The 9,985-nt window shown below is 40.3% G+C and overlaps 1 long non-coding RNA gene across 1 annotated transcript in view; it reads right to left on the minus strand.

Annotated features, from left to right (window-relative positions):
• The window catches only part of LOC135973484 (uncharacterized), a 28,691-nt gene extending 21,127 nt beyond the window's left edge, over positions 1-7,564 (minus strand). Inside the window, exons 1-2 of the long non-coding RNA XR_010590340.1 lie at positions 7,255-7,564; positions 6,829-6,992 (exon numbers count right to left, since the gene is read on the minus strand). This is a non-coding gene — a long non-coding RNA (uncharacterized LOC135973484). The remainder of the gene's footprint in view (positions 1-6,828; positions 6,993-7,254) is intronic.
• Positions 7,565-9,985: the final 2,421 nt, after the last annotated feature.

Here is a 9,985-nt window from a genome sequence, read left to right on the forward strand (position 1 = left end):
TAACAGGCCTACCCTGTCCTTCGTCTTCCTCTTGCTTCTAATGTATTTGTAGAATGTTTTCTTGTAACCCTTTATGTCTCTGGTTAGTTTGATCTCGTTTTGTGCCTTGGCCTTTCTAATTGTGTCCCTACATACTTGTGTTATTTGTTTATATTCATCCTTTGCAATTTGACCTAGTTTCCACTTTTTGTAGGACTCTTTTTTGATTTTTAGATCATTGAAGATCTTCTGGTTAAGCCGGGGTGGTCTCTTTCCATACTTCCAATCTTTCTTATGCAGTGGCATAGTTTGCTCTTATGCCCTTAATAATGTCTGTTTGAAAAACTGCCAACTGTCTTCTATTGTTTTTCCCCTTAGACTTGCTTCCCATGGGATCTTACCTACCAACTCCCTCAGTTTGCTAAAGTCTGCCTTCTTGAAACCCATTGTCTTTATTTTGCTGTTCTCCCTCCTACCATTCCTTAGAATCATGAACTTTATCATTTCATGATCACTGTCACCCAAGCTGCCTTCCACTTTCAAATCCAATAAAGATACGTGCAAAGTAATATATATAAGAAAAAAATCAAATGCCTGACTGAAAAGAATAATGGATCACATATTGAATATGAGTCAACAACATGATGCCACTGCAAAAAAAAGTCTAATATCATTCTGGAGTGTATTCACAGAAGTGTCATAGGTAAGGGCATGGCTACCCTTGCAGATATAGAGCTCTGTGAGTTAAACCCGCCTTCGTAGAGCACAGTAGGGAAAGCGCTGCAGTCTGTCCACACTGACAGCTTCAAGCGCACTGGCATGGCCACCTTTGTGGCACCTGCAGCGGCATTGGGAGCGGTGCATTATGGGCAGCTATCCCAGCATGCAAGTGACTGCAATGTGCTTTTCAAATGGGTGGGGTGGGGTGGAGTGTGACAGGGAGTATGTTGTGTGTATGTGGGGGGAGAGAGAGTGGGTTTTTGGGGTGCTGAGAGTGTCAGCATCTGTCTTAAGTTCAGACCCCCCTTTTCCACCCCCCCACCTCTCTCTCACTCACTCAAAGCAAACAGTAAATGTATGCTTTTTCTCAGAACTGATAAGCAGTCGGCTTCTCCGAAACGGAGCTTTGAAAGGGCATTTCCACATTCCTGCAGCCGATTTCACAACAATGACAAGAGTGGCCATTTGACTTAAGGGGATTATGGGACATTTCCGGAGACTGATCACAGCACAGTAACGCAACACCTCATTCATACTGGAGCTGCAGCACTCCAGCGGGGGTGCAGCAAACGTTATTCCACTTGCTGAGGTGGAGTACCAGCAGAGCTGTAGCTGCGGAGTCAGAGCGCTCTACGTGCCTTGCCAGTGTAGACGGGGAGTGAGCCAGGGCGTCCGGGGCTGCTTTATTGTGCTGTAACTAGCAAGTGTAGCCAAGGTCTAAGACACAGGAGGAATTGTCCTGCTCTACTTGGCACTGGTAAGGCCTCAGTTGGAATACTGTTTCCACATTTCAGGAAAGATGCAGAGAAATTGGAGGGAGTCCAGAGGACAGCAACAAAAATGATAAAAGGTTTAGAAAACCTGAACTATGATCAAAGGTTAAAAAAAACTGGCTGTGTTTAGTCTTGAGAAAAGACTGAAGGGAGGACCTGATAACAGTCCTCAAATATGATAAAGGCTGTTATAAAGAGGAAGGTGATCAATTGCACTCCATATCCACTGAAGGTAGGATAGGAAGCAATCTGCAGCAAGGGAGATTTAGGTTAGCTATTAGGAAGAACTTTCTAACTCTATGAGTAGTTAAGCCCCGGAAGAGGCTTCCAAGGGTGGTTGTAGAATCCCCGTCACTGGAGGTTTTAAAGAACAAGTTAGATCAATGGTCCCCAACGCGGTGCCTGCGGGTGCCGGACAAGCAGCTGCCGAAATGCCGCCGAGAAGCAGCAATGTCAAGAAGCGTTGCCGCTGAAATGCAGCTGATTTTCGGCGGCGACGCCTCTTGATGACGCTACTTCTCAGCAGCATTTCGGTGGCGATGCTTCTTGGCATTGCCGCTTCTCGGCGGCATTTCGGGGGCTGCTTGTCCGGCGGCCACACTCCTCGGCAGCTAGTCGTCCGGAGCCCGCCACACAGAAAGGTTGGGGACCACTGGGTTAGACAAACACCTGGAAGGGATGATCTAGGTATACTTGGCCCTTCCTCAATGCAAGAGGTTTGACTAGATGACCTCTCCAGGACTTTATAACCCTACATTTCTATGAGTCTATGCTGTCTGAGGGAGAGGGAACCTTTTGACTGCTAGACCAGAACAAGTGGAAGAGATCTTGTTGCAGGGATAGAGAGAGATAGAACCTGAAGATTCTAGGAGGAGAGGCAGAAGGTCTGGGACCCTGAAAAGACTGATCAAAACTCAAACTCCGAGTGGTGAGGACACTGGAGGGAAGGATTTTTGTGTGCAGGTGGTGTTGGTTTTGCATGGATCTGTAAGTCTCTAGGCTTTCTCTAGGAATAAGGTATGTGTGTTTAAGTAGTTGCTTGGCAGAGTCCGAGGACCTTGCTGTAACTGTTGTGTGTCCCCAAAGCGTTAAACTGTAAACCAGAATACCTATGAGAGTGAAGCTCTAGGAATGTGTGTGCTCAAGTTAGAGCCCTGCAACCTGACCCAAACCCACAGGACCTGACTACAAGTGTCAGGTCCAGGTCAGGATGGATGGAAAATAACCCAACTCTCTTGGGCTTAGGTCAGCTTTCCTCCTCCTCCTCCTCCTCCGAGGGGTGGGTTCAGTGGCGGCTATGTGCCCACTCTTGCCAGCCACTGCCAACTCGCTGCACTGTGTGTGCTGCAGAGTGTGCACTCTGAGGAGTCATAGTGTCTCTCACTCCACAGAACACATTCAGTGCAGCAAGAGGTGACAGACAGCAGGGGCAGGGCATGCAGCCACCATCACATTGACTCCAAGAGCAGAAGGAGGAAAGACAATCCCCCAGGGGGGCAGCAGTGGTAGCACTGTCTTATGTTCAGGGGGAATGTTCGGGCTTAGGTCAGAAAACAACTTGGTCTTCATTGGATTGGGTGGGCTTGTTTCCAGTGCTGGCCTAAAAATTAGGCCCGAGCAGACCTCTAGTTTAAGCTACGGGGGAGGCTTGAGGGGGTTCAGTACTTGTCTTGGGGCCTAGGTCATCTGCATCCCACTTCCACAAAAGGGGACTACACAGGGAGCTTGCACCTTGGGAGTGATCCTGAGACTCAATAGCCAGAGCCAGGGCCAGGCCACTGCTCAAACTCAGTGGGCTTAGAAGCACACAGGATCCAGTGCATGGATCCAAACACAATAGCCTGGTGAGCGCTCAGCAGGGGGAGTTCAACCGGGGCTGTGACAATGATCATAAAAAGTGCACATCCTGTATACCAATGTGTGCACGCACCAAGTCTGGAAAGGAATACTGTTCTAGCCACTTGTTTGGTTTAGTGATTTGCATCCGCATTCTTACCTAATTTTTACCCACCTTTCTCCTTATGTAACTGCAGAAAACTCCACTGTCTCCTGTTTTGTCAGGACACACCAAAAGCAATCTCAATCCAAAGGAAATTATGGATACCTGCATTATGAATTATTTATTGAAGAAAGCCCAAAGGTCTGCTACACTTATTTTATCATAATTTAGTTTATGGAGCTCTTCCACATTTAAGCCAAGGAGAAACAGGACTGAATCAAAGTAAACGATTGCACTTTTTAGTCAGTTAACAGGCACACATCACCAATGGCATTAAGCAGCATTATTTTCTATGCTGGCATGTTGTATTTCTCATTTTTCTGCACTGTACTGAGAAAAATAAATTCAGCATCTCCCTCTCTCTGTCAAACATACTATCTCATTATGCAATATATCTATTTTAGCAAAAACTAAGGGCCCAGCATTATAGAGCCCGATTCAAAGTGCAATGAAGCTAACAAGAGGTCCTAACTGCGCAAAAAGGTCACAAAATTCAGAGGTTAAAGTTCCCATCATTTAACTGGGCCATACTGCACTTATGTAGTATTTATATTGTTGTTTGTATTGGTATGTTTATATCCTCATACTTAGGCCCTGACCCTGCATTATTATAGTTAATGGGAACTTTTCCATTGACTTCAATGAGTGTAGGCTAATGGCCATGGCAAATGCAAATCTCGTTCATCTTTAGTGGAAGACTTCCTTCATCAAACAATTTTTGACAGTGTCTTGAGTGATCTGTTAAAATAAGCTTCACAATAATTATAGGGCTAAATCCTCAGATAATGTAAATCAGTGTAACCTTACTTAAGACAAAGTGCAATTGGTGAACTTGGTGCTGTACCAGGAAGAAATGGTGCCAAATTTTCATAACATGAGCTTGAAAGATACAAGAATCCTGTGAGGAAGCAAATTTTCATGCGATTTCCAGATCAATTTCTGGATCAGATTTGTCTGGTTTCATCTGAATATATTTATCTGAACATTCGGCAGCTTATCCAGAACAAATCTATCTCCAATTGTTTGTTTTTTGTTTTTAGTAAGCCAAACTATGCTAGAAGAACTATTTAGAAGAGAAAAGCATTTTTTTAACACATTTCCTTACAAACACACTAAAAAGAACTAGAGATAATATGGTGCACATTCATACAGGTCTTCACATTATTGCAAACTGTGAGGTGTTGTATAGTATATTTTTCTCTTCATGAACATATCAGTGTTGTTGGTAATGATGTACCTGCATTAGAGGGTGAATATCCTCTTCCATATTAAAAGTTGGTGCTGAGCAATATGATTGCTCACCTAAAATTGGAGAAATCCACTATTTTCCCCTTGCTGCACAAACATAGTCGGCATTCACATTAATGGAAGTTGCCCCACTAGCAATATCTGCCTAAAAAAAAAATTTTAAACAGATTCTGCAAATAATCCTATTGCAAGAGCACATCTGGATAATTTAAAAGTGCCTTTTAAAATATGCTGAGTGCTGGCATAGTTAAACAGCTTTCTGAAAGCATTGCTTCACTGTCTACTGCTGGGATTTTGGAACAGTGTCACTTATTCTATGTCATAAAAATGATAATATGATGTGATCTAGATTAAGCACATAAAGAAGAAACTGGGTGAAAGAAAGATTTCTCTTTTTATTTTTACTTTTTTTTTTTAACTAAGGAGCCACTGAGATGGTTGGTGTACCACCTTCTTATTTTCTCAGCCTCGTAATATGCTAAAATAAGGATATCGTCTCCTTTTCAAATAGAAAAATAAAATTAAGTAAGGGATCAGACGAGAGGAGCCCTGAAAACCAGGAAAAAGAAATCTAGAAGTATACTTTGAGGTACAGCCGATAGAGTAGCTATCCCAGTTAGTACTAAATCCATTTCTTCATTCCAATTTCCCCAGTAACAATAAATTTAATCAAAGCACAGACACATTCTGAAAAACTGGGGAACTGAAGGAAAATGTGTTTGGACTTTTTAGACTTCCTCCAGAACTGTTGTTCAGCATTTAAATAGCAAGCATGATAGGTGCATTAGAAATACTATATATAATATATATGATCATGTTAACTTTGGTAATTCTGGAGGCCAACTGAGAATGGGACCCCATTATGCTAGGTACTGTGCAAACACAGTAAGAGACAGTTCCTGCCCCGAAGATCTTATAATTTCAACAGCAAGATGCGCTGTCCTGGACCCCCTTCAAAAATTTGGGCACATCACTTAATTTCTCTGTCTCTCAGTTTCCCCATCTGTAAAATGGAGATAATAATCCATCCCTGCTTTACAAGAACATTGTGAGGATTAATCTAATGACCTTTGGCAAATGCTTTGAGAACAGCAGAGAGATAATGCACTAATAATAAAAAGTATTGATACTATTAAAGTTTCAGTGGACAGGGGAGGGAGAATCTCACCATGATTGTTTATTCTACAGTTTTGGATCCGATCTATATGAAATTATTTGTGTCTCTACTTACAGAGTTGAAATAACTTCTAGTTATAGATGGGACTGGATTAGTGCCCCAAACATGAACTGCTCATGCTTTGGGGACGTGTTGATTCTGATCTAATCCTGGGTCCATCTCTAGTTCCAGTCAATATTTCACTAATGTTTTATGGCAGGTGTAAAAATTTTCTAAGCATTTTGCCAAAGTTTAGCAGAACAAAATTTGGTGACATCCAAAGCCAATTTGCAAATGTCCCTTTTCCCTAGCTCAGAAGCTGTCAACTGTTGAGATGGAAACAGGGAGGATTCAATTAAATAATTATCCTCACCTTCCATGCAAATCTTTATTTTGATAATTACATGTAAATGTTTCAGCAATTTGCAAATGGTTTGGCTGCTTCTGTTCTCTTGGTGCAGTGATAACAGCACTTAGGTGCTTCCAAGAATGCAGCCATACTAGCTCCCGGACATACACAGCCATCCAAAAAGAAAGAAACAGAGGATGAGTGCAGCCAGCTATCACTGTGAATGCGGGGAGAATAAGGAAGGATTTTTTGGAGAGGATTTGTGTTTTGGGAGGTCAAACCAGGGAATCTTCAAAAAACGTTTTAGGGACATTTCAAATAAGTAAATCATCCTTGATACCACACACCTCTCAAGTCAAGGAGCTTTATAAATATTTTAAACTTGGTGATTTTTTTAACATAGCCATCTATTTGGGGGGCGGGGAAGGTGTTTAATCCTGCAAATGTGTATATGCTTCACTTTAAAGATACAGTCAGTCTCCTTAACTTCAATATGGCTACATGCTTTAAGTTCAGTATGAACAATGGTCTTCGTAAAAGCAGGATCTAAAATTGGATCATAAGTTGAAATTGTCACATGAAATCAAAATCCAGTGAAACTCACTTGGTTAAACTCAGCCCTTGCGTCAATAAATTCACAAAACTTTTCAGTGGCAGCACGAATCCAAATGAATCTTGGTGGTTTTGAGACAGTTCTGGGTTCGTTCAGAACCCAACACAAGAGACAGGTGTTGAAATCCAAATACAGTAGACATGAATTTCTGCAAACTGAAAACAGAGAGTCACATACAGCTCTAAAAAAAAAAAAAACTTTTCTTTCTAACATTAAAACTACAGTACCTTTAAAAAAATCACCTAAATGCATATTAACCTACTGGTACAGTACTGTATGCTAAACACTGCAAAAGTATTTATTTAGAACTAATCTGTAGTTTATTTCTCATAATTACAGAAAGTTTTACGAAATTGCTTCTGGTCTATCTTAAAAAAAGAAAAACAAAAACCAACACAAAAACAGATTGCAACTTACTGTTAAAGTAGCAATAAACTCCAAAGGCATGTCAGTGCTTGTGGGTTGTTAAGAGGTTTATATCCCTAGGGTGTATCAAGCCTGATTGCACAATAAGAAAAGTGACTCCAAAGTTAGATGAAGGTAAACAATTTTACAAAAACAGATGTTTTGTCATTTTTATTAGCCTTTGTGGCAGCTTTCTGAAATAAATACAAAATAAAGTTGAATCACTAGGTGCCAAAAGCTTGTGTTGAAAGGTCTGCAAGCGTGCCAGTGTGTGGCAGATTGCAAATATCAAATGCATTGTTTTTCTGTGCCACCACCGATTGATCTGATCATGAAAAAGAATTAATAATTAACAGTAATTATCTGACTGAACACTTTTCAATATGCTGAAATCAGTTGGATGTGGTTTATTAGTAGCACACAGCTCTCTGTCTTCAGATGCATTGCATTCCGCATTTTATAAATTATTGTGGGATGGCTTAGTCTAACCTTATCATTTTGACTGGACACTTAATCTTGCATCGTGTGAATGCCACATTCTTTTTCCTCCATATGCCTCTTTCAATTGGCTGTTCACCAGCCCTAAATGCCAGAGGTTACAAGAATGGGAAAAAAAACTTGCTTCCTAATTAAAGAGTGGCAATTTGGCAATGTGTGCTGTAATTTCCCCACTTTAGTAAAAGTCATAGCTAGTCTAGTAATGTATAAGAAGGAAAGTACTAAATAACAAAACCAAAAAGGAATGACAAATCCTGTAAAATACCACTGTAATTGTGACCTTTATACTCTACATTGTTTATTAAAAATACATACCGTGAAAGGTTACATGTTTTGATACAGACATCTTGAAAAGACCGCCTTATAAAAATACCTTAGAGTATGCTGCCGAATATCAAGTAAAGCATTGGTTGGTGTCTCTGTGAAGAATGACTCTTGCTCCCTCATCCCCTCAAATGTCTAGACTCCTCTGAGACATCCAGTGCTCTTTCCTGCATGGGGTCTCAGCCATCTCCTCTGTCATTTGAGGGAGAAAGAGTTGCAATAGGAAAATCCGTTTCTAGAGGAAGACTACTTCAGCTGTGGCATGCTTGCAACTCCCAGTGAAGTAAGGGGGAGTAACATTGACATGGCTGTATAATTAGGCTCCAAGCATTTCTTCATAAAAGAACATAAGTTGTACCTTATAATTCCAAATTTGCTATGTGGGCAGGAACCAATGGGTGTGGATGCAAGTCACGGGTATTTATTTCATATAAGAAGTAATGATTTTTAATGAAAATTATTAGAGCTGTCGATTAATCGCAGTTAACCTCACACAATTAACTCAAAAAATTAATCACGATTTAAAAAATTAATCGCAATTAATCACGGTTTTAATCGCAATCTTAAGCAATAGAATACCAATTGAAATGTATTAAATATTTTTGGATGTTTTTCTACATTTTCAAATATATTGATTTCAATTACAACACAGATTACAATGTGCATAGTGTATACGCTATCATTTTTACAGTGCAAATATTTGTAATAAAAATAATAATATAAACAAAAGAAATAGTATTTTTCAATTCACCTCATACAAGTACTGTAGTGCAACCTCTTTATCGTGAAAGTGCAACTTACAAATGTAGATTTTTTTTTGTTACATAACTGCCCTCAAAAACAAAATAATGTAAAACTGTAGAGCCTACAAGTCCACTCGGTCCTACTTCTTGTTTAGCCAATTGCTGAGACAAATACATTTGTTTACATTTACAGGAGATAAAGCTGCCCTCTTCTTATTTACAATGTCACCAAAAAGTGAGAACAGGCATTCTCATGGCACTTTTGAAGCCAGTATTGCAAGGTACTTATGTCATGTGCCAGATATATTAAACATTCATATGCCTCTTCGTGCTTCAGCCACCATTCCAGAGGACATGCTCCCATGCTGATGAAGCTTGTTAAAAAAATGTGTGAATTAAATTTTGTTTGGTGACGTGTTTTCAAATGTACCTTACTCTCTTTGAAATAACCAGATGAAGCTTTCATATTTATGGGCAAATGCATACTGTGCACTAGAGAGGATAACTGGGCTGCTGGAATTTAAACCCAATTGTAGGATGTCAGCTGTCCATTTTATGTAGAGGTTCCCACAAAACTGAATTGGAGAATCTATTATTAAAATTTACCATGAACCAGGTACAATCTCTCCTGCATTTTCCCAGGGCCTTTTAAACAATTTTCTTTAACACTACTGTGTAGTGCAAGAAGTAGTAGTCATACATTAATTTAATCCTTGTATTTGCAGAGCGATATGGACTTCAGCCACACAGCTCCCACTAATTTCTGGGGGTCCCACTAAGGTCAATACTTTTTCAAAGTATCCTTTCAGATGTAACAAGTAATAAAGAACAACCACCATGCTGCTGTATTCCCCAGGGATGAAGCATCAGCCACTGTACCTCAGCCTCTTTCTCTTTCACACACCACCCAACATTGCCTTGTCCTTTTTAAATAAAAAATGTTTAAAAAAAAAAGGAATCAATGAAAAATAAAAAGTTCTGCTGGTTACTTCTTTTTACGTTGATTCCTTGTGCACAAAAAACCCACAGAGCAATATCATCAAGCGAAATTGGACCATTGGGGTCATCAGTGCTCTTGAAAAGGCACAATTTCTCAGGGGATGGACAGCAAGTTTTGTTGTGCTCAGTCTCCACTTAAGTGTTGTGTAAAGTATATGATAAAAGCAGATGGCACTACT

The sequence above is a fragment of the Chrysemys picta genome, chromosome 9, assembly GCF_011386835.1.
Source record: "Chrysemys picta bellii isolate R12L10 chromosome 9, ASM1138683v2, whole genome shotgun sequence".
NCBI lineage: Eukaryota > Metazoa > Chordata > Testudines > Emydidae > Chrysemys > Chrysemys picta.